We start from the raw sequence: 25,911 nt of genomic DNA, 5'->3' as shown, positions 1-25,911 counted from the left end.
GCTGGAGGACAGGAAAGGATTTTTGCAAGGGCGTAATTTAAATTCAGAACCTTCAAGCAAAATTTGCATTAAATCTGTCATTTCCAATATTGGATTTATCTTTATAATTATTGTTTATAAGTGTGAAAATGATCCTTCTATATACAATATTGGTCTAACAAATTGACTATAAGTACAACATAATGGTAGTGTTATGATGGTTAAGAGCTTATTTTTGGAACCAGATAGACCCAGGTTCGTATATGTTCTTTATATTCATTGTGTCAATACAGCAATTATCTGATCTTCACCAGCCTCTGGTTTCTCATCCACATCCACAATAGTAATACCTACTTCAGAGCTTCTTTTGGGGATTAGGTGAAAAGTTAGCACAGTGCTTGGTACAGCATTTGGCACATAGTTCTCCATAAATAAAAGTGATTATAATCTCCCCTTGTTATCCTCTAGCTAACTAATTACTAATTAGCAAATGAATTACTGCGGATTTGTTATTTTTATGCCATTACACATTTTATTTAAATTATTTTTCTTTTCCATATGCTCTACTCCTAAATAGGTCCTTATTTTATTTTTCTGAAATTTAGAAAAAAATATGTTTAGTTTTATAAATATAGTTTAGTTGCATATGTTTATATTATAATAATATATTTATAGCTTTATAGTATTATATATAGTATTATATATATATTTATAGTTATATATATATATATATATATACATATATCTTTGTCCATGTAGCAATAGTGTATAAGCAATAGTAATCAACTTTGATTTACTCAGGAATTTATTAAAATGATACTGGGTTGCTAGCAGAATGAAGAATGACCATAAATAGAACTTCCTGGAAGAAAAGGAAGAGTGATTATGGGAACCATACAACCAGGGTCACAGTTAAAAATCATGATAGAACAGGGCAGGGAGGACTCTGATGAAATCACCATTGAACACCTGTCATAGCTTTTACCTCTGGTGCTGCTGGCATAGAAGAGTGTGACACCACATTTGCCATTGTTGCCACAGATGCCCAAGGGGATTATATGTTTGTGGTACTCCTCTTGAAAGAACTGTCTTCACATTATGTTTGAACCTCTAGCTCTTGTTTACTATGCATCTGATTGACTGAGTTGTTTGAGAGGCCACAAAAGCAAGTTTCTAGTATTTTAGGTTCAATAGTAGGCTCTACTTTCCATCAAGAACTGTAAGGTGGGACATTTTCTAAACATAGCAAAAAGAATTTACATGCTGGGCCACCAAAATTGACTAGTGCTCAATATAAACAGTAAATTTTAAAACGAACCTTAAGGAAGTTTCCTGGTGACCTAGTAGTTAGGATTCTGGACTTTCACTACCGTGGTCTGGGTACAATCCCTGGTCAGGGAACTGAGATCCAGCAAGCCACGTGCTGCCAATAAAACAAAATAAAACAAAAAATAAAATGAACCTTTAAAAAGTTTTAATGTACACGAAGGTTGAAAAATTGACAACTACGATGGATAGAGGAATATTTCACCTTGAATTATACATCTCCACGACTTTTTTCCTTTAGAATAAATTATTCAGGATAAGAACACAGTTACCAAATTAGTCACAAAGAAATAATGATTATGAATTACGTATGGTACTGTCATGAATTCTGTAGGTTTTTGTTTTTTTTTAAAGAAGATGTTGGGGGTAGGAGTTTATTAATTAATTTATTTTTGCTCTGTTGGGTCTTCGTTTCTGTGCGAGGGCTTTCTCTAGTTGTGGCAAGCGGGGTCCACTCTTCATCGAGGTGCACAGGCCTCTCACTATCGCGGCCTCTCTTGTTGCGGAGCACAGGCTCCAGACGCGCAGGCTCAGTAGTTGTGGCTCACGGGCCTAGTTGCTCCGCGGCATGTGGGATCCTCCCAGACCAGGGCTCGAACCCGTGTCCCCTGCATTAGCAGGCAGATTCTCAACCACTGTGCCACCAGCGAAGCCCTGTAGGTTTTAATTTGAAATCTTACTGAAAGGATTAAAGCCATCATTTCTGAGAAGTTTTGATAAAGGAGGTTGCATTGGGTGAAATATTCATATAGATAAAAATAATAGCAAATTTTCTATCCTCTAATTATTTTGCATGTTACTTGGGGGTGGATGATGTCTACAAACAGAAGAGCAATACTATTATTTAGAATTTGTATAGTCCTTTATGCTTGTGAAGGTTTTTGCATGCAATTTGATCCAATCTTTCCTCTGATCTGTTGAGTTGCACTATATAGCACAGAGAACAGTTGTGAGCATTTCCATTTCTTAGCTGGAGAGAGGAAGCCCAACAGATTCTTCTTCTGGCTTTCCTGGAGTAAATTCACTTTCCTTTTGCCACCTTTACCCTTTGAAAATCTGAAAAATTTTCTTAACATCACTCCATCCAGAGTGCTTAGAGAAAACTGTAGGGTATGAACCTTGTGTAATTTATGTTTGTTGACATGTCAGTTAAGAAGATATATAGATGGGAAGAAAAACAAAACCATTTTCTTAAATGAGTTTGGGTTTCATACACAATCTGCTCCTGACATTAAACATTATCTTGGATCATTAGCTGTATGTATGACATTTATTTTTTTAATTGTTAGGGTTGGATTGGAGGGAGAGTGCTGTCTTCTCAGGTCTAGTAGGTTCCTGAGTGATCCTCAAGGAAGAGTAATGCAAATTTGGTTGCCTTTCTTTCACTCAGTTATCTTCCCTGCAGTCACTTTGACTCTGAAGCATGGCTTGTTTTTGTTGTTGTTTTGTTTTTTTGGGGGGGGAAGGGGGTTTGCTAACAGACATTTTTAGAAAGCTTTGTTTCCCTGTGAGTTTGCCTAATACACTATTTAATGTTTAGAATACTGGAACAAATCTAAATAGTTTGAAATTGAAAAGCCAGGTCATAGAGGTAGTAAGTTCCTGAAGTGAAGACAACGTCCCGAAGGTCAAATGACTAGATTTTCTTTGTCTCCTTTCCTCTGCATCTCTCAGGATGAAGCCAGGATTAGTTAGAAAATAAGAAAGAGAACTTATTCTTCAAACTCAATTAACTGTTACTTTTTAAAGAATTCTTTGCTATACTACCCCCACTTCAATATCCAATCTATTTAACAGCATAGTCAGTCAAATGTGAATAATCCCATCTTTTTACTGATGAGCTTTTCTCTATGTGTCGTGTGTGTGTGTGTGTGTGTGTGTGGTTTCTCAACAAGCCCTGGTGTCTATTCTCTCTCTATTAGTTATCTGAATCCCAAAGTGATGAGAAGTCATGATTTGTTCTATCTAGCTGTTTTGTACTGCTGTCCCTGAAGAAATGGGCTTTCTTTTCAGTACAGAATAAACTGTCGAGCACACTTAGATGTTGATCAAATGGAACAATTATAACTCTTATTGTGGGATCCTTAAAAGTCCTCTCGTTGGAAGATAAATAATTTAAATCACCTTGACTATTGTTTGAGAGTCATCTTTCTTCTTTTAAAAGGAAATTTACCTATGAGATTTTAGATCTTAATGTGATTTTTATTAATTTTTGAAAATGCCTCTTAAGTTAAATGAATTAATCAAGTTAAGTATATTCTAATACATACACATAAACTTAACTGTTGGAGGTCATAGTGGTGCAGCAAATACTTGAAGTATTCCTATAACATATTAGGCAGATATTTCCATAATACAAAAAGGTGAAAAGGATTATTCTCAAATAAGAATGTGTCGACGATTCGACACAAAGCAATTAGATAAGGAAAAGCAGGGCCCCAACAAGAGTATAATGGGATATTTTTTTTTGTATTGACTAGATGGTTAGGGTGACATAAATGTACTAAAAATTGTAGGGTAGAGGATGCCGAATATTAGAGTCACCTAATAGCCATTTTATATTTCTAAGTTTAGTATCAAGCCCAGATATCCAGTTTTTTAAAATGGATGAGATAAACAACAGTAACAACAACAAAGTAACATCTATTATCTCATTTGCAAAAGCTAAACTGGAAAAATCTATGGGAGAAAAGTCACACTGTGCTTACTTGCCTTGCCTAGATGAGTGATGGCAAGAAAACTCTTAGGTCGGTCACTGAAAGAGCAAGCACTAGTCTTACTCAGATTTCTCTTTACTGTGTTCTTTCTCCTCTGGTATTTTTCATTCCTATTTATTCATTACTTATTTGCTGCCTATTTGATTACAAAGTCCTCATAAACTTTTTGACTAGTAATAGACAAATTAAAAAATAATTTGTTGGATTATTTTCTCAAATGTATAAACCAGGACATTTCAATTTACTAAATAAGCTGGTGAGTGAATGCAACTCAGAGTATCAGTTTAATAAAGTATCTTAAATTAAGTCCTAGTTAAACACACTTGAAAAAGACCTAAATTAATTTTTTTTTCAGCTTTGCCACCTATTGTTCATTGTTTTCAAAATCAGAAGTCAAAAGTTTTCACTGAATACCTTAGTTTGTACAAGAAATTGTGCCTGATCCCAAGTGCTGGCTTAGAGAGAACAGAACAGACATGTTTCTGCCTCAGTAGGTAGGAAAATGAATAAGTGATTACTTCAAGTAAATAAAGAATTACATGATGATAAGTGTATTGTTTAAAACAAGATGTTCAGTTGGCCATAGGAGTATATAACAGGGTAACCTACCCTAGCCTGGGGGTTCAGGAAAAGTTTCGCTTTGGAAGTAATACTAAGTCATGCAGGAGAGTAGCACTTACATAGGCAAAGGCAAAGAGAAGAGAGTTCCATGCAGAAGAAAGGGCAGGTAAAGATCTGAGAGGATGAACAGTCCAATAGGTATGAAGAAATGAGAGAAGCTCAGAGAGCTGGCATGGAGAGACAGGGACAGCGTGTCCTGATAAGTGACTGAGAAGCACAAACCACTGTATTATGCAGGCCTTTGTAGATCGTGCTCAGGTTATTGGAAGAGTCCAGGTGAGAGAGGATGAACTATGCCCATGGCAGTGAAAAAAAGAGACAAATAGCTTGCTGATCAACAGGAGGGGACTGGGCATGGGTGAGAGTGAGAATGTGAGGAATCCAGAGGGGACCAAACTGACTCCAAAGGTCAGTGGATGACGGTGTGAGTATCAAAGACTGGGAAGCAAGAGAAAAATCACGTTTGCAGATGAAGATCAGATATTAATTTTTGGAGTTATTAGTTTATGACGTCTATGAGGCATGTCAAATAAGTTATTGTGTATAGGAATTTGGAGCTTGACCCTCCTGGAGAAATAGATTTGAGAGTCATCAACGTCAGTATAATATGTTGGAGAGGGTTTAGTCTAAATTGTTTTGATGAAAATAATCCCATATACAATGGATTAAACAAGATAGAAATCCATATGTTCTTTTTCAGCAGTGCAGAGGAAGGTAATACAGGGCTGGCCAGTTAACTCTATTGATATCAGGACATAGTTTTATGTCTGGACCCATGGTGGCTGGCTGCTCCAGCCTGTGCCATCCTGAATGCATTCCAGCCCAAAGGAAAGGGAAAAGAGGAGTTCACTTCTTCCTCTTAAGGATACTGAAAGTCAGACAAAGTCTTACAATCTCCTGACTTAGGCAAGAAAAGTGCATTCTGTATTTAGTAACATGGCATTGTCTAGTGACCTAGTTACAGCAGATTGAAGGGTATTTACTGGGAGCAGAAAGGGCAAACTTTTTGAGAAAATCTATCATGAGAAAACAGAGTGGGACAGAAGCTGGAGGGATAAGGGGGGCTCTTTTAAGGTAGGAACCTTTTGAAATAATTAAATTATTATAGAATAAATCATAAATGCATACAATTTGAAGACACTGAGAAAAAGGCATAATTGGTGGTGGAGTAATAGTCTCTAGATAAGAAATAAGACAGCAATTCCATCTGCAGAACAGTAGAAAAGGATGAATACAGCTGAAGGAATAACTGGAGGCTTGAAGGCAGAATTTTGACATAGTTTCATTTGTTGTTTTATATCTATAATAGATGGTAAACTCATCTGCTGAGAGTGACTGAGGAGATGTCACCAGGAGTCAAGATGTTAAGGAGAGAGGAGGGGATTTGAAAACATCACGGAGGGCAGGGCAGTCATGTACAGACCTGCGCAGGGCAGACTTGGGCAGGGCAGTCGCGTGCAGCAGGTTGTGCCCCGCTCCTCTTTAGGGATTACCATGCACACAATTTACCATGAGAACAGTGCTCCCCAGAGTTATAAAGTACGTAAACACGAGACTCAGGGCAGGCTTTCACATTCATAGAGTGTGTCACTGGAAAACTGACTAGAGACCTATGTTACCGTGCAACGTACAGGCCGTCAGTGGTTGTCAGCCTGAATTCATGGTGCATCAGTTTTCCATCATTCTTTAGCAATCAAACTGTGTTCCTATTTCCGACACTCTACAATTTGTTAGACTTCTGAAACTTTGTCATTTCATCAGTTACCTTATCTATTTTCAACCTTTTCTTATTCTGTCTCATTTGAAAAGTTGTTCAAGAAGATTCTACCTTTTTTTTGATACTCATTCTTAAGTTTTTCCCATTTTTCTCCACATTTAATTTTTTTATTTTATATATTTATAGTTTAAGCTTTTAAAAGGAAGTAATGCTTTCATATACTTAAGAACTTTTGTACTTTTCTCATGCTCTTTCGTTATGTCAGATTTCTTCAGTTTTAAGTGCTGATTTCTTCATAGCTGCCCATTTTCCCTCATTTTATTTGGTTTGTAGAGTTATTTTTTGTTTGTCTTAGGTATTAAATCTTCCAAAATCATCTCACTTTAAAATTTTTAGTGTAATAAATTGGAAGTGGCAAATAGGTTGTATCAGCAGGGGCCAGTTCTGAATAATGATGCCTGCTATGAACAAAAAGTTGACAAATGTGGCACATGTGACCTGTATCTCATTATCCTTCTTCCTAACATTGTTTATTATAAACAAACAAATGAACACATACAACAACAACTAACCTGAGGGTTTGGTCCTTTGGAATGTAATCCTGGTTTCATTTCTATCTAGAGACACTGAGGTGACTTGAGCAGAACAGAAGTTCTGTGTAGTGTTTGAAGTCTAAGAAACGGAAACCAGGAATTTTCAAGTGTATAACTCTATTGCTCACTTTATTCTTGTATCACAGTGGTTGTCCCTTATGAGAGCTTGACGGGCAGTATCAAGACTTGCTAGCTCTCAAAAAATCAATTCAGATATCTGAGTTTAATACACTGTATGAACTCTCTGTGACTGATCTGTGACTATTCTTCTAGAAAGGCAATGTCCTTGTAGGAAGTCTGGACTGATTACTAAAAATATGTGACATTTTATTATCTCCTTTTCCCATATCTCAACAATAAAAGGGAATGGTAGAAATGCATGGGGCAGAGAAATGTAGGTGGCTACAGGTTTGATCTTTAAACTTTGAATCAAAATGCCAAGGACTCACAATGTAAATAATGCAAAATGTAAATGAGTCTTTCAGGCTCTATGTTGTCATGTATTTAGCTATGTAAAAAAAGGCTGGTCCTAAACACGGTCTAATGAGGCTTAGACAGTGGTTCTAAAAAGATTGGTCCTACAAAGATTTTCTTTTGGTCAAACCATTTCCTAGGATAAACAGATTAACTCCAGATTAGATTTTGATGTAGATAGAGTAAATCTTATGATTCATGAGAAAGTCCTGGATCTGTCTATAGGCAGTCCTGATATCCATCTATATGCAGTGATAAAAAAGTTCCACATTTGAAGTAAAATCACAATGACTTTTTTAATTTTCAAAATTAAATATCAACTATGATAACAACATGGCTGGTATTTAGAATATATAGGCTTTTGTCATTCAATAAATAATAAAGAATAAATCAACTTCAGACATCACTCTCATATCAGTTAATAATTAGCTACTCTTAGTAATCTGGCTGAAATAATTGCACAGCACCCACCCAACAAAAAATCTAAGACATTGGGTTGCAAACTGCACCCTATGGAGCAGAGGGTTTCTCCAGAGTTTTCAAGTTAAGCTTAAGAAGCTTCCTGGGTGGATGAGGAACCACTGTTAACCTCCATCCTCTGCAAGAAAAGGAGGTCTGCTTTGATATCTTTGAAGTATGAACCCCTGCACAAGCATTCATTTGGAGAACGTATTTCTCAAACAAAAAAGAGGTTTGCAAATCACTGTTCTAAGGATTATGGAACCATCCTTTCCTACGGATACTTTAAACTCTATTCCTGAATCACGTTGGATAAATATCAACATAGGGACATTCTTTTAGCATAGATAGATCTATCTATATCTATACATATCTCCATATCTATCTATCTATCTATGTATCTATCCACCTTCCCAAATGCTCATTCCTGGCTTCAGGGTTGGGTCTTAATTACTGCTGACAAAAGTAATCCCATTTGCCTTGCCACTGTTGTTGACTTAGTGATGGGCATATGACTCTCTTTCTATGGAATGAGATGAAAAGAGGGCTTTATTAGGGTTTCTGGAAAGGGAAGTTGATAGCTCTTCTGGATGTTGATGACAATCCAATTCTGGATTGTCAAAAAGAAAGCGTCTCATCCCAATTCCAGCTGGAAGATGTCCTTGGAACATAAGGACTAGATTTAGAATGGAGCCCCCATGATGGGTGATTAAATCAAAAGGTGGAATAAAAAGCATGGGCTGTTCAAAAAGAGAGGAAAGAGGTCCGTATAATGTCAGTCAATAGCTCTTTTTCCATTGCGGAGCACAGGCTCTGGAAGCGCAGGCTCAGCGGCCATGGGTCACGGGCCCAGCCGCTCTGCGGCATGTGGAATCTTCCTGGACCGGGACACGAACCCGGGTCCCCTGCATCAGCAGGCGGACTCTCAACCACTGCGCCACCAGAGAAGCCCCAGTCAATAGCTCTTGATCAACATAATAAAGATCGCAACTCAAGTTTAGGTAGCAGGTGAAGGATTAAGTTTTTTGCAAAGATAGGAATTGTCTACAGAAAAATTACCCTCAATTTTCCCATTTTTAAGAGTATAATGGAGCAGAAAGGGCCTAGATTTGGAATTAGAAAGTCTGATTTCTTGTGTCTATTCTGACTCCAACCAGCTGGAAAATTTGTGCTGATGAATTATTCTAGGTTTCTCTTTTGTTTTTCCTTTGTAATGAAGGGACATTTTCTAGATAATTTCTAAGCTTTAAAAGTCTAATTCAAAGACAAATGGCAAGTGAATTCAGCCTGGTGCTGCAAGTAGAGCTTTATTGTTTTCAGAGAGCCCAGGATACAGGTCTGTGTTTGCATTTATTCTTTTTTTTCCCACTCCTCCGCTTTTTTTTTTTACTTCATGACAATTTTCATAAAATAACAGTTCTTTCCATTTATTTCCTGGTTGCTGAGGGGTGTGGGTCTTCCTTCTGGCTGGTTTGCTAGCCTGTATTCTGAACTCCACAGGGCTGAAAACAGAGCATGGTGAGTCTGGAGGCACTCTCTGGGATCTCCGCACATAAAAGCTCATCCTCTCCTCAAAAAAAAAAAAAAAAAAAAAAAAAAAGCTCATCCTCTGTTCACTAACATCTGTAGCACCAGCATGAGTTGGTGTCAGTCAGAAATGCAGAGAGGGCTTCCCTGGTAGCGCAGTGGTTGAGAGTCCGCCTACCGATGCAGGGGACACGGGTTCGTGCCCTGGTCCAGGGAGATCCCACATGCCGCGGAGCGGCTGGGCCCGTGAGCCGTGGCCGATGAGCCTGCGCGTCCGGAGCCTGTGCTCCGCAACGGGAGAGGCCACAATAGTGAGAGGCCCGCGTACCGAAAAAAAAAAAAAAAAAAAAAAAATTGCAGAGAGAAGCCGGCTGTGGAGGAATTGTATAGTCCCCGCCTCGTTTTGTTTTGTTTTTTTCCCAGAATGAGTCCCAGTGGAACCTGTTAACACCTCTGCTAGACCAAAGGCTTCCATAATTACCTGGAAATATGGAACTGCATTGCATTTTCTTTAAAGTCATGATTTTATAACATGAATTCATTGTATGCCACTCTTCAATCCAGAAATGGAGGACTCATACTCTGAGTTCCTAATAAAGTAAAATCTGTTAACTCATTATTTTTTAGTTTTTGCAGATAGAGATTAGCAATTTTCATTATAATAATTTTTTCGAAGATTAAACAAAACCAAAGCAACAGATTGCAGGATTTATGGAAAAATAGATATTTACTGGGAAACATAGTGAGAGACTTTAGGAACAGAAAATTGCTCTGAAGCAAATAACATAGACAAATGGAGATGGTAAGTTAGGAAAACAACTGAAATAAATTGAACTGTATTTCTATAGTTTAAAGGTATCAAATGAATATCTTAACAGAAAATGTAAATAAAATGAAATAAGTTCTTAACTCCAATAAAACCAATCAAGCAAAATAACTTGAAGAGCTCACTAAAAAGTTAAAAATACAAGCACATAATTTCTGGGGCAAAACCTTACTCTCTTCCTAGAAAAACTCATAGTTACTTGATTTCTATCATCTTATCTACTTCTCTTTGAGAGTAAGCATATTAAAAATATTCTATGATCTATAGTTCAGAAGTTTAAAGATCATGTTCACACATGAGTTAATGTGTAATCTGGGCTGAGTTTTCAGTGTTAAGTTCAAGGAGAACTTTTTTCTTTCTTATTTTTCTTGTTATCAACCATAGTTTTACACCTAATTTATCACTAAATAATCCAAGCTCCCAGGTAAAAAAATATAGATGACTCATAAGATAGAAGATACTGCTCTAACTTTAGCTGATTATCTTCCCTGACCTATGAAGTCTACATTATTCTTAAGGCCTTATTGATACCATTGTGGTCAAGAGTTTGGGTGCCAGAGTTTCAACCAGTCATGTCCCTAAGCTACACTAACATTCTTTTAGGAGGTCACAATGCAAGACAGGAAACAGAATATCAATGACTTATTGTAATTCACCCTTTTGATGGCAAAGAATTCCAGAGTACCTGTTTTGCTGACCCTGAGGGTGAAGGACAGCATAGAGGGAGCATCTGGAAGAGTGAACATACTGACTAAAACTTCAGCATCTCATTGAAAAGAGTCACGCTTGGCAGTTTGGTTTTTCCACAGGATAAAACTGGAGTGATTTCTCCCTTCCTATTTTAGAATTTCCATACCACTATCTAGAAGCCATTCTTCACATCACACAGCTTCCTGGAACTGAAAAAATAATATGTATATTAGCCTTTGCTAGTGAGAAATGAGGGAATAGAAGATAAAGAAAGATTGTGGAAGAAAATGTAAAGTACCAATTGGCAAAATGTAGTGAGTAATTAAAAGCAGAGAATCCAGGAACAAGAGACAGTAACAGCGATGCTGGATCTAAGGGACTTAGAAGGTGTGGGTGCCAGTGAAGTGGAAATTGAGGAGAAAGCTGGCTTTACAGGAATATGAAAATATTGAAAGAGCAATGCTCCAATTTAAGGAAGAACAAAGCAGTGCTGAGCTAAACTGCCTGATATTTCTTTTTCAGAATAAAGAGTTATTCAAACAAATTTGCAGGGGTAGATCTCTTTTATGTCTTTAGCTAATTATTAGATTGTTTTATGTAGTTAGACTTAGTTGGGTCAGTTCTCACAGTCAGCATTGAAGTGACAGTGGCCAAACTGGGTGAACCATGCATGACTGTCTTGGTCTGATTTGGGTAAATATGACCTAAGAATTAAAAATGAAGGCTCAAAAAAAAAAAAAAAAGAAGGCAAGAAGTAGAGCAGAGGGAATTAGAAATATTATCCTCAGCCTGAATGCAACATTTGCTGCTTATTTTTTCTTTGTACTGTCTGTTGAAGGGTTACCGAATATTTTCCCCTTTTCCATGTGACAGAATTTATTTTCTATTTTTGTTCCCTTGGTAATCTGTTGAGAAATTATGCTTTTTGACATTTTTCAGTTATAATGATTTCTGAAACTGGGCACATCACTGTGGGCAACCTGGAAGCTACACCATTGGGGATATTACAGGAGATACTGTCTCGTTAGGCTTTTAAGCCAGAGTAACTAGCACATCTACCTCAAGTGACTCACATTCCCTTCCACCTGGGCTATCACCTGGGGACAAAAAGGCATAGCTTGTGAATGAACTGCTGAAGACCCGCTGGGAAGACAACTCCTGTGCAAAGGAAATGGCTGATGGGGTTATCTGGGAGATATGGTTCTTGCCCTAAGCTCTCTGACAGCTGCAAGAGTGACCAGTTGAAACAAAGAAGTCCTCCTAGTGAGCACTGAGGAATCAAAGTAGGGAAATTTTTTTTTGCATTTTGCCCCCCTCCTGTTCCTTCAATGAAGAACACTTCTCTTTTCAGTTTTACTGCTATTATTTATTAGTGGTATCATCTTAAAGGACTATCTCAACGTGTCTAATTAGTCAGAGGAAACTTATTTTTTCACTGCATTTGTTACCACATTGGATACAAAAATTTTTCTTAGCATCTAAAAGTTGTCAAAATTATAAAGAGACATTGATTCAACAATTGAATTATTTGCGCTTTAGTGCATAAGGTTCAATCAATCATATGCTTCATTTACTGGCAAACCAACATCAAAGGCCATACAAAGTCATTTTCTTGTTTTGTTATTTGTTCCTTAATGCCCATCCTTACTTCAATTCCCAGTGCCGTCATAATGTCCTCTATAATTTCTTCAAAATACGTAGATGTATATTTGTGTGTGCATGTGAACACACGTGGAGAGAAAGAGAAAGGGGATGGAGGGAGAGAAAGATGTTTATGGACGTGTTACTAATCTATATAAATTTATAGGCCTCATAACCAATTATAGCAGAAGTACAAGTTTTCTAGAAATTAATTAAACAAGAAATGGCCAAGACCATTTTGAAAGATAATTTTAATATAAAAATAGTACTTTGGGTATATGCAGAACAATACTGTGTTTGTGCATGTGATTTTTAACATAAAAAAGTTATCAATTTTTTCAAATTAAGTCCAGAAGATGATACAATTCCAATAAAAATTGCACCAGAAGTTCCAGCTTATGGAATGACAGAGTAAGTTCTTTATGAGAAATTTTGAGTTATAAGTATATTCATTAGCATTTAATTTTTTATTGCAAATCCACAGACTTAGATTTATCACCTTTGTTACCATTATCTTGCCACATAATTTAAATAAAACTAATGTACACATTATGAGTTGAATTGTGTCTTTCCTAAAAAGATATGTTGGAGTCCTAATTCCTAGTAGTTCAGAATGTTACCTTATTTGGAAATAGACTTTTTTCCAGTTTTACTGAGATATAATTGACATATAACATTGTGTACATTTAAGGTGAATCACCTTTTTACTCTGCTTCTGTAAGTTTGATGTTTTTACAGTGGTAATCAAGTTAAAATGAGGTCATTAGGGTGGGCTCCAATTCAATATGACTGATGTCCTTATAAAAAGGAAAAATTTGAACACAGAGACAGACACGCACAGGGGAAGACAATGGGAGGACACAGTGACAACACGGATGTGAAGATGGAGGATTGGAGTGATGCATCTACAAGCCAAAGGGCGCCAATAATTACTGGCAAACCACTAGAAGCTAGAAAGAGGCAGAAAAGGATTCCCTACAGGTTTCAGAGGGAACATGGCCCTGCCTGCCGACACCTTGATTTCAGACTTCTAGTCTCCAGAACTATGACAATACATTTCTGTTGTTTTAAGCCACCCAGTGTTTGGTACTTTATTAAATCGGTTCTAGGAAACAAAAGTAGTACATGATAAAATTTATTATATAATGTATATATGCCAAAATTAATTACAAATAAGCTCTATTTAGGTTTTCCATAAATGTACTAATTTATATTGTTTAATAAATTGAATAATTTGACCAAACATAGTGACCAACAGTTTTGTGTTGTGTTGATAGTCTCAGAGCTGATAAGGAAGTAAAAAGAAACTTACTCTTCAGGTCAAATTTGACATTCTAATTATTCTTTTCACATGTGACCCTCATAAAAGAGTTAATTGTCAAATTGATTAAAATATATGTGGTAATGAATACATATAAGTATATATAAAATATTGGTTGTCTTTAACCAGGAATTAGCCAATTCAATATTATAATATAAAAATAATATTATTATATAGATGTGCGACTCTTCCTTTCACTTGAACACTTAGAGGCCATTGTATGGTTCTTAATTGGCTCAATTTCAATGTTGTTGTGTCTCAAGGAATGAGAAGGCCTGAGGAGAAGAAAGATTGGGGAGTGGCTGGTCGGTGGAGCAGTCAGAACCCACACAACATTTATCGATTAAGTTCACCATTTTGTATGGACGTGGTTCTTGGCACCCCAAAACAATTACGATAGTAACATAAAAGATTACTAATCACAGATTACTGTAACAAATATAATAATAAGGAAGAAGTTTGAAATACTGCAAGAATTACCAAAATGTGACTGAGACCTGAAGTGAGCAATGCTGTTGGAAAAATGGCACCGATAGACTTGGCTTGAGGCAGAGTTGCCACAGACCTTCAGTTTGTAAAAAACACAGTATCTACAAAGTGCAATAAAGCAAAGGAGGCCTGTCTGTATTAGTTAATATCAAATCTGGCTCCTTCTCTTGTCGCACTTCTCTCACTTTAAATCAAAAGCTAAAAATGATTTAGCTTAGTGAGGAAGGTGTGTCAAAAGCTGAGACTGGCTGAAAGCTAGGCCTCTATCACCAATTAGCCAACTTGTGACTGTGAAGAAAAGGTTCTTGAAGGAAATTAAAAGTCCTATTCTGGAGAACTCATGAATAAGAAAGCAAAACAGCCTCATTTCTGATATGGACAGAGTTTTATTGGTCTGGATAGAAGATCAAACCAGCCACATTTGCTTAAGCCAACACCTAATCTAGAGCAAGGCCCTAACTCTCTTCAATTCTATATTTCATGCCTGCTAACATAACGTTCATGCTCCAGCTCATGGATCAAGGAATAATTTAGACTTTCAAATCTTATTCTTTAAGAAATTCATTTTGTAAGACTATAGCTGCCACAGATAGTGATTCGTCTGATGGATCTGGGCAAGATAAATTGAAAACGTTTTGGAAAGGATTTACCATTCTAGATGCCATTAAGAACCTTCGTGATTTAAGGGAAGAGGTCAAAATATCGACATTAACAGGAGTTTGGAAGAAGTTGATTCCAACCTTCATGGATGACTTTGAGGGGTTCCAGACTTCAGTGGAAGAAGTAACTGTAGGTATGGTGGAAATAGCAAGAGAACTAGAACTGGAAGTGGAACCTGAAGATGGGACTGAATTGCTATGATCTCATGATAAAACATTAACTAATGAGGAGATGCTTCTTATGGATGAGCAAATAAAGTGGTTTTTTGAGATGAAATCTACTCCTCGTGAAGATGCTGCGAAGATTGTGGAAATGACATCAAAGGATTTTGAATGAAGCAGCAGCAAGTTTTGAGAGGATTGACTCCAATTTTGAAAGAAGTTGTGAACGTAAAGTGCCATCAAAATCATCGCATGCTACTGAGAAATCATTCACATTCATGAAAGGAAGAGTCAGTCAATGTGGCAAACTTCATTTTTGTCCCATTTTAAGAAATGGCCACAGCGACCTCAACCTTCAGCAGCCACCACCTGATGAGTCAGCAGCCATCAACACTGAGGCAAGACTCTCCACCAGCAAAAAGATCATGTCTCACTGAAGGCTCAGATGATGGTTAGCACTTTTTAGCAATAAGGTATTTATAAATTAAGGTATATACATTGCTTTTTAAAACATAATGCTATTGCACACTTAATAGACTACAGTATAGTGTAAACATAACACTTATATGCACTGGGAAACCAAAAAATTCATGTGACTCACTTTATTGCAATATTCTCAAACTTTAATGCACTGGTCTGGAACCAAGCCCACAACATCTCCAAGGAAGGCCTGTATTAAACTGGACAAAGATTTTTAATATCTGACAAAAAGTTCTAATACCCACAAATGAACGGATAGCTATAGATTCTGTCTAGGACATTGTTCAAAGATGGGGAAGGAAAACCAACAGAACTGGTTTCTAGGGGGATATTTTTAGTTTTAAAAATATTATATATATACTTATATATAATACATATTTTAAAATATGGGGACTTCCCTGGTGGTGCAGTGGTTAAGAATCCACCTGCCAATGCAGGGGACATGGGTCTGATCCCTTGTCCGGGAAGATCCCACATGCCGCAGAGCAACTAAGCCCGTGCACCACAACTACTAAGCTTGTGCTCTAGAGCCCACGAGCCACAACTACTGAGCTCGCACGCCACAACTACTGAAGCCCACGTGCCTACAGCCCATGCTCCGCAACAAGAGAAGCCACTGCAATAAGAAGCCTGCGCACCGCAACGAAGAGTAGCTCCTGCTTGCCGCAACTAGAAAAAGCCTGTGTGTAGCAATGAAGACCCAATGCAGCCAAAAATTTAAAAATAACATTAAAAAAAGTTTATAAAAAAATAAAATACGTATTTTTTCCCTTTCATGAATGACTACTTTAAAAGGTAAAATGGAGTAACTGGAGAATGCCAAAGTAGAATAGGATCACCCAAAAGTAAATCATCCACAAAATCACTGATTAGGTTAATTGTTTCTTTCAACATTAGTAGAATAGTTTAGATAATTTAGGGACACAGAATAGCCTTTATCTACTATATAGTAGGGTAACATGCTATCAATTCCATACAAGTACTTTGGTTGGACCCGTGGTATCTTTACCATGAAGCTAAGTTTTTGCATATTGCTAAACTAAAATAGTTTTAGTAACCCATTAAACCTATCAAATTTCATTATTTATGCTAACTTTGGACTCTGTGTTCATATCTAAAAATATGAAAATGTTGAAGATAAAGTATAAAATTTATCATAGCTATATATAATTAAAATACAAAATAAAGTATACATGTAAACTCAAATTGTCTTTGCAGTTTTGAGATTAACTTGTTTATTTGCTAGTGGCACCTTCGGAAAGGTGTCTTTTGCTTCCTTGAGAGTGAAGTTCTTTAGTCCTTTCTCTTTGTAGTGCACCATAGGAGGTCTGGTGTTCCCTTTAGTCTACCTCAGATCAAAAACTCCCAGTGATGGAGAAACAGGTACTTTTTTTTTTTTTCTGCCAACTGTTGTTATGTCTGCCTGGGGGGAAAACCAAACCAAACCAAACCAGCCAACCAATAATAAATAACTGTCCTCTATGGAGCTTAAGAAGTCCTTTTACTGAAGGGTGCTATACATATCCCCAAACAGCTCAGAATAAAACTTGGACTTGTCCCTTTTTCTAACCTATTGTGAAACGGGTTGTGCAGGGGTAAGCGGCACTAGGAAAATTAATCTCCCAGGATGTCTGTCTATTCAAGAACAAAGAAATCCCTTTGGAGAAAAAAATCAGCCTAAAATAAAAGAGTAAAGAAGTATAAGTTTGGTTTAAAGACATTGCATCAGTATCAGAAGAAAACTGATCTGAGGTAAAGCTGTAGGCTCTCATTAGATTATTCTGTGCCCCACATCCATGAACTTACGTCTTAACTCCAGGGAGAAAAAGCTGCAATGAAAGAAAAAAACTCTAGAGTCAGTTGCTTTATATTTTACATAAGACATCGAGAGCACTACTTAGGTCTTTTGAAACAGAAGAGCAATGTTTAAGCTGCAGGTGCAGTGCATAATGTCCATTCAGACCAACCTCCATTTAGGATAGAAAATAGACATCAGATATTGGTGCCTTCAACATGAATGGTGATGCCTTTGGTGCCAGTCTTGATAGCTTTGGCGGTAGACACCACGTGAAAATAGAGCAGGAGTGTGAAAAACCACAGGCACAGCAGGGGATAACCAAGATCAAAATTTGGTGAGCAAACAAGAGACACTATCCTAAAGAAAATGAAAACTATCAGGCAGGAACTTAGGGGAGTTGAAATTCTTGCAAAGAGGGGAGAATCCAAAGGGAAATTTTTAAAAATGTTAATATGATTCTATTACTACCCCCAGGCTAGTGTCATTTAAATACAATGAAGCAGCTGACTAGATAAAATTATCTATTGAAAATTTAGAAAATACAGGGAAGGAAAAAGCCATCTATTATCCTACAGGTAGACTCTTTGGATGCTTTCATGGAGAAAATAGATTTGGATTAAGGGAGACATCAGAACCATGCAGTTGCTACTAAATATATGTTTAAAGGTGACCCATAGGAGGATACATTTCTGACCAGAAAGTTTTATGCACACTACTTTTTTTCTCATAAGAACTGCAAATCTAAAGAGGAACCTAAAAGAAAGGAAAAAGAATCAAAATAAAAAGATAAAAATTATAAATTATAATTATAAGTTATAGAGACAGGATGTTAATGTTTTGCTGATATTTTCAATCAACACTTTAGGAAGTGTTTAAATTTTAAGTACCAGAATCAGTTGTTTACAATTCAAGGGTAGTTAATTAGCATTTGAAAGACTTTAATCAAAGGCCCACACTTCAGCCATCCCTTCAGCAAGCCATTCAATTAGTGTTATCTAAATCTGCACTAGAGAATTTGTTACTTAACATAAGAAATGGTAAAAATAGGGCTTCCCTGGTGGCGCAGTGGTTGAGAGTCTGCCTGCCGATGCAGGGGACAAGGGTTTGTGCCCCGGTCTGGGAAGATCCCACATGTCGCGGAGCGGCTGGGCCCGTGAGCCATGGCCGCTGAGCCTGTGCTCTGCAACGGGAGAGGCCACAACAGTGAGGGGCCCGCAAACTTAAAAAAAAAAAAAAAAAAAAAAAAGAAATGGTAAAAATAAATTTTGACTTGCAAAACGAATGTTGAACGAGATACGTGATTGCTTAAAAATAATGCACAGGTGGGTGGGGGAGGGGCAAGATAAAGGACGGGATTAAGATCTACAAACTACAAGGATGGAATGTACAGCACAGGGAATATAACCAATATTTTATAATAACTTTAAATGGAGTATAATCTATGAAACTATCAAATCATTATGTTGTACACCTGTAAATCAACTATGCTTCAATTGAAAAAAAAAAGAATGAAGAAAAAAAATGCACAGGCATCCATTACCAGTGTATCAAAATCTAGGAAGTTCAGCAAGTGAACAGCTTTGGAGTAGCACCCTAGTTCTAGCACTTCATGAAGACTTGTTCCCTTCACTTTTTTTTTTTTTAAATCTTTATTGGAGTATAATTGCTTTACAATGGTGTGTTAGTTCCTGCTTTATAACAAAGTGAATCAGCTATACATATACATATATCCCCATATCCCCTCCCTCTTGTGTCTCCCTCCCACCCTCCCTATCCCACCCCTCTAGGTGGTCACAAAGCACCGACCTGATCTCCCTGTGCTACGCAGCTGCTTCCCACTAGCTATCTACCTTACATTTGGTACTGTATATATGTCCATGCCACTCTCTCACTTCGGCCCAGCTTACCCTTCCCCCTCCCTCTGTCCTCAAGTCCATTCTCTATGTCTGTGTCTTTATTCCTGTCCTTCCCCTAGGTTCTTCAGAACAATTTTTTTTGTTCGTTTTAGATTCCATATATATGCTTCAGCATACTGTATTTGTTTTTCTCATTCTGACTTACTTCACTCTGTAGGACAAACTCTAGGTCTATCCACCTCACTACAAACAACTCAATTTGTTTCTTTTTATGGCTGAGTAATATACCATTGTATATGTGTGTCACATCTTTATCCATTCATCTGTCAGTGGACACTTAGGTTGCTTCCATGTCCTGGCTATTGTAAATAGTGCTGCAGTGAACATTCTGGTACATGATGCTTTTTGAATTATGATTTTCTCAGGGTATATAGTCAGTAGTGGAATTGCTGTGTCATATAGTAGTTCTATTTTTAGCTTTTTAAGGAACTTCCATACTGTTCTCCATAGTGGCTGTATCAATTTACATTCCCACCAACAGTGCAAGAGGGTTCCCTTTTCTCCACACCCTCTCCAGCATTTATTGTTTGTAGATTTTTTGATGATGGCCATTCTGACCGGTGTGAGGTGATACCTCATTGTAGTTTTGATCTGCATTTCTCTAATGATTAGTGATGTTGAGCATCCTTTCATATGCCTCTTGGCCATCTGTATATCTTCTTTGGAGAAATGTCTATTTAGGTCTTCTGCCCATTGTTGGATTGGGTTGTTTGTTTTTTGATATTGAGCTGCTTGAGCTGCTTCTATATTTTGGAGATTAATCCCTTGTCAGTTGCTTCATTTGCAAGTATTTTCTCCCATTCTGAGGGTTGTCTTTTCGTCTTGTTTATGGTTTCCTTTACTGTGCAAAAGCTTTTAAGATTCATTAGGTCCCATTTGTTTATTTTTGTTTTTATTTCCATTTCTCTAGGAGGTGGGTCAAAAAGGATCTTGCTGTGATGTATGTCATAGAGTTTTCTGCCTATGTTTTCCTCTAAGAGTTTTATAGTGTCTGGCCTTACATTTAAGTCTATAATCCATTTGGAGTTTATTTTTGTGTATGGAGTTAGGGAGTGTTCTAATTTCATTCTTTTACATGTAGCTGTCCAGTTTTCCCAGTACCACTTATTGAAGAGGCTGTCTTTTCTCCATTGTATATTCTTGCCTCCTTTATCAAAGATAAGGTAACCATATGTGCGTGGGTTTATCTCTGGGCTTTCTATCCTGTTCCAATGATCTATACTTCTGTTTTTGTGCCAGTATAATACTGTCTTGATTACTGTAGCTTTGTAGTAGAGTTTGAAGTCAGGGAGCCTGATTCCTCCAGCTTCATTTTTCTTTCTCAAGATTGTTTTGGCTATTCGGGGTCTTTTGTGTTTCCATACAAATTTTAAGATTTTTTTGTTCTAGTTCCATAAAAAATGCCATTGGTAATTTGATAGGGATTGCATTGAATCTGTAATTCTTCTAGGTCTCTGTTAAACATTTCTTGCTTCTTCTCGATCTTTGCCTCCATTCTTTTTCTGAGGTCCTGGATCATCTTAACTATCATTATTCTGAATTCTTTTTCTGGAAAGTTGCCTATCTCCACTTCATTTAGTTGTCTTTCTGGGGTTTTACCTTGTTCCTTCATCTGGTACATAGCTCTCTGCCTTTTCATCTTGTCTATCGTTCTGTGAATGTGGTTTTTCTTTCACAGGCTGCAGGATTGTAGTTCTTCTTGCTTCTGCTGTCTGCCCTCTGGTGGATGAGGCTATCTAAGAGGCTTGTGCAAGCTTCCTGATCGGAGGGACTGGTGGTGTGTAGAGGTGACTGTTGCTCTGGTGGGCAGAGCTCAGTAAAACTTTAATCTGCTTGACTGCTGATGGGTGGGGCTGGGTTCCCTCCCTGTTGGTTTTTTGGCCTTAGCCAACCCAACACTGGACACTACCTGGTCTCTTCGGTGGGGCTAATGGCGGACTCTGGGAGGGCTCACTCCAAGGAGTACTTCCCAGAACTTCTGTTGCCAGTGTCCTTGTCCCCACGGTGAGCCACAGCCACCCCCCGCCTCTGCAGGGGACCCTCCAACACTAGCAGGTAGGTCTGGTTCAGTCTCCCCTGGGCTCACTGCTCCTTCCCTTGGGTCCCGATGCACACACTACTTTGTGTGTGCCCTCCAAGAGTGGAGTCTCTGTTTCCCCCAGTCCTGTCAAAGTCCTGCAATCAAATCCCACTAGTCTTCAAAGTCTGATTCTCTAGGAATTCCTCCTCCCGTTGCCGGACACCCAGGTTGGGAAGCCTGACGTAGGGCTCAGTACCTTCACTCCAGTGGGTGGACTTCTGTGGTATAAGTGTTCTCCAGACTGTGAATCACCCACCCAGCAGTTATGGGATTTGATTTTGCTGTGATTGTGCCCCTCCTACCATGTCATTGTGGCTTCTCCTTTGTCTTTGGATGTGGGGTATCTTTTTTGGTGAGTTCAGTGTCTTCCTGCTGATGATTGTCCAGCAATGAGTTGCGATTCTGGTGTTCTCACAAGAGGGAGTGAGAGCACGTCCTTTTATTCCGCCATCTTGGTTCAGGGCCCATTTAAGGTAATTATTGATATGTATGTTCCTATTACCATTTTCTTAATTTTTCTGTTTGTTATTGTAGGTCTTTTCCTTCTCTTGTGTTTCTTGCCTAGAGAAGTTCCTTTAGCATTTGTTGTAAAGCTGGTCTGGTGGTGCTGAATTCTCTAGCTTTTGCTTGTCTGTAAAGGTTTTTATTTTCTCTGTCAAATGTGAATGAGATCCTTGCCGGATAGACTAATCTTGGTTGTAGGTTTTTTCCCTTCACCATTTTAAATATGTCCTGCCACTCCCTTCTGGCTTGCAGAGTTTCTGCTGAAAGATCAGCTGTTAACCTTATGGAGATTCCCTGTATGTTATTTGTTGCTTTTCCCTTGCTGTTTTTAGTATTTTTTCTTTGTATTTAATTTTTGATAGTTTGATTAATATGTGTCTTGGCGTGTTTCTCCTTGGATTTATCCTGTATGGGACTCTCTGTGCTTCCTGGACTTGATTATATCTTTTCCCATATTAGGGAAGTTTTCAACTATAATCTCTTCAAATATTTTCTCAGTCCCTTTCTTTTTCTCTTCTTCTTCTGGGATCCCTATAATTCGAATGTTGGTGCATTTAATGTTGTCCCAGAGGTCTCTGAAACTGTCCTCAGTTCTTTTCATTCTTTTTACTTTATTCTGCTCTGCAGTAGTTATTTCCACTATTTTATCTTCCAGGTCACTTATCTGTTCTTGTGCCTCAGTTATTCTGCTATTGATTCCTTCTAGAGAATTTTTAATTTCATTTATTGTGTCGTTCATCATTGTTTCTTTGCTCTTTAGTTCTTCTAGGTCCTTGTTAAACATTTCTTGTATTTTCTCCATTCTTTTCCAAGATTTTACATCATCTTTACTATCATTACTCTGAATTCTTTTCCAGGTAGACTGCCTATTTCCTTTTCATTTGTTGTCTGGTGGCTTTTTACTTTGTCCCTTCATCTGCTGCCTATTTCTCTGTCTTCTCATTTTGCTTAATTACTATGTTTGGGGTCTCCTTTTCTCAGGCTGCAGGTTCATAGTTCCCTTTTCTTTTGGTGTCTGCCCCCAGTGGGTAAGGTTTGTTCAGTGGGTTGTGTAGGCTTCCTGGTGGAGGGTTCTGGTGTCTGTGTTCCGGTGGATGAGGCTGGATCTTGTCTTTCTCGTGGGCAGGACTGCGTCTGGTGGTGTGTTTTGTGGGGTCTGTGAACTTAGCATGATTTTAGGTAGCCTCTCTTGTAATGGGTGGGGTTGTGTTCCTGTTTTGCTATTTATTTGGCATGCGGTGTCCAGCAATGGAGCTTGTGGGTCATTGAGTGGGGCTGGTTCTTAGTGTTGAGATGGAAATCTCTGGGAGAGCTCTTGCCAATTGATATTACATGGGGCCAGGAGGTCTCTGGTGGTCCAGTGCCCTGAACTTGGCTCTCCCACCTCAGAGGCTCAGGCCTGACACTCGGCTTGAGCACCAAGACCCTGTCAGCCACATGGCTCCACTAGGTATGAGGGATGCTTGCCAGTGAATTAAGGTGTGAAAAAGACAAAAGGCATAAATACCAATGGTGTTGCATGTGGTGCCAACTCTCTGGTTCCACCTGTTCCCTTCAGTTTGGCTAGAGCGTTTTCTCTTGATTCACCCAGAAAGGAACATATTAGGTGATGATATTTGCCAGCAAATATTTGTTGAATTTGCCTCAGTTGAACTTTGTTTTTTTTTTTTTTTTTTTTTTTTTGCGGTACGTGGGCCTCTCACTGTTGTGGCCTCTCCCGCTGCGGAGCACTGGCTCCGGACGCACAGGCCCAGTGGCCATGGCTCACGGGCCCAGATGCTCCACGGCATGTGGGATCTTCCCGGACCAGGGCACGAACCCGTGTCCCCTTCATTGGCAGGCGGACTCTCAACCACTGCATCACCAGGGAAGCCCTTTTTTTGGTTTTTTTTTTTTTTTTTTTCAGTTGAACTTTTTATCCAGATGCTAGTTAGAGTGCCTAAGAGGATTGAAGGCTGAGGCTTTATCTAGCTTACATTAACATGGCTTTAACTATTTTTGCACCCTTTTATAACCATGTTATAAAAACTTCAGTCTGAGACTTACTGTTATGGTAACATACCAGCTGGTAGTGAGGTTCTAGGAGAGGAGACATATAGAGCACACGAGCTTCAAATTGTTTTCAGCTGCCAAATTGACTTGGTTAATTTGTAACAACAGTAATTTTCATCCTTGGAAGCTCTAAACAGTACTGATGCCTGGGACACTCCCAAGAGATTCTGATTAATTGGTCTGGTGTGTGGTCTAAGCATTGGAAGTTTTGAAAAGTCCCTGGCAATTTTATTGGGCAGTCAAAATTGAGAACCACTGTCATGTTGCTTTCTCCACAGCAGTTTTCCTATAATATTTTCTCTTTGTGCAAGTCCTGGTCTCTCTCCATTTTTCAATATTTAAGTAAACTTTCACCTATTTATTAGGGAATTGAGAATATCCTCTGAGAGTTTTTTTTTTTTTTTTTTTTTTGCAGTACGCAGGCCTCCCACTGCCACAGCCTCTCCCATTGCGGAGCACAGTCTCGGGACGTGCAGGCTCAGCAGCCATGGCCCATGGGCCTAGCCACTCCACGGCACGTGGGGTCCCCCGGGACTGGGGCACGAACCCATGTCCCCTGCACTGGCAGACGGACTCTCAACCACTGCGCCACCAGGGAAGCCCTCTCTGAGGGTATTTTAGCGTCCTTTTTTTCCTTCTTCAAGTTTCTCTGTCTTCACCATCTATTGTATATACCTATGTAAATTAGAATGTCTCTTCATTGCTAGTAAATACACTTATTGCTGTTCTCTTGAATCCATCTTCTCCTACATTTGCTAGCACAGTGTCCCTTAAAGTTTGGTTCCCAGACTACCAAGCATCAGTATCACTTGATAGGTTTTTAGAAATATAGAATCACATACACTATCTCAGACCTGCTGAATCAGATCTGTATTTTAAACATGATATCCAGGTCATTTGTATGCACTTAAAGTTTGATATTCATTTTTCTAGGGCAGTACTCCACTAAGTATCTCTTAGTTGCATCTCTATTCTCTCTTGGTTGACTCTCTTTGACTAAAAAATAAAAATCAAATAAATATTCTCATCCTGAGATAGTATTCTCAGTACCTTCCTCCCCATGAAACAAAACATCTTACCTCAGTCCTCCTAAAATCTCAAATCACAGTTCTCAACAGTGCATTTATACATTCATTTACTGACTTATTCATTTTGAAACATTCATTCATTAGTAAGTATTGATTGTGCCAGGCACTGTTAATGCACTGGAAATACAATGGAGAGCAGAAGAGGCACGGGATTTGCTTTCAAGAATATTAGGGATAGTTAGGGAGTTTGGGATTAACATATACATACTGCTATATTTAAAATGGATAACCAACAAGGACCTACTGTATAGCACAGGAACTCTGCTCAGTATTATATGGCAATCTAAATGGGAAAAGAATTTGAAAAAGAATAGATACATGTACATGTATAACTGAGTCATTTTGCTGTATGCCTGAAACTATCACAACATTGTTAATCAACTATACTCATATAAAATAAAAAGTTAAAAAAAAGAATATTAGAATAAACTAGGAGAGACATATAATTAAATACATAATTAAAATATAGTATGATTATTCCTAAAATGGAGGGAGCATATGGTACTGTGTATGTGCAGCAAGGCAGTCATATCCAGCTTAGTTCGGGAAGACTTCTGAGAGGAAGTGACATTTAGAATGTGTCAACAAGTGATGTTGAGAGGAAGGGAAGTGTGATAGAAAGATGTTAGGAATAAAGGGCAGAGAAGAATTAATGGCACATTGACATGCTTGAGGATCTGAAAGAAAACAAAGATATTGGTTTACATTTATCCCTTCCTTAGTCATCTAACGATAATCTATATTGTCTCAATTCTTTATCCTCTAGTCATTTCCTTAATTCCTTTCAATCTG

Source organism: Phocoena phocoena, chromosome 7 (genome assembly GCF_963924675.1).
Source record: "Phocoena phocoena chromosome 7, mPhoPho1.1, whole genome shotgun sequence".
NCBI lineage: Eukaryota > Metazoa > Chordata > Mammalia > Artiodactyla > Phocoenidae > Phocoena > Phocoena phocoena.
This window is presented reverse-complemented; position numbering follows the sequence as displayed.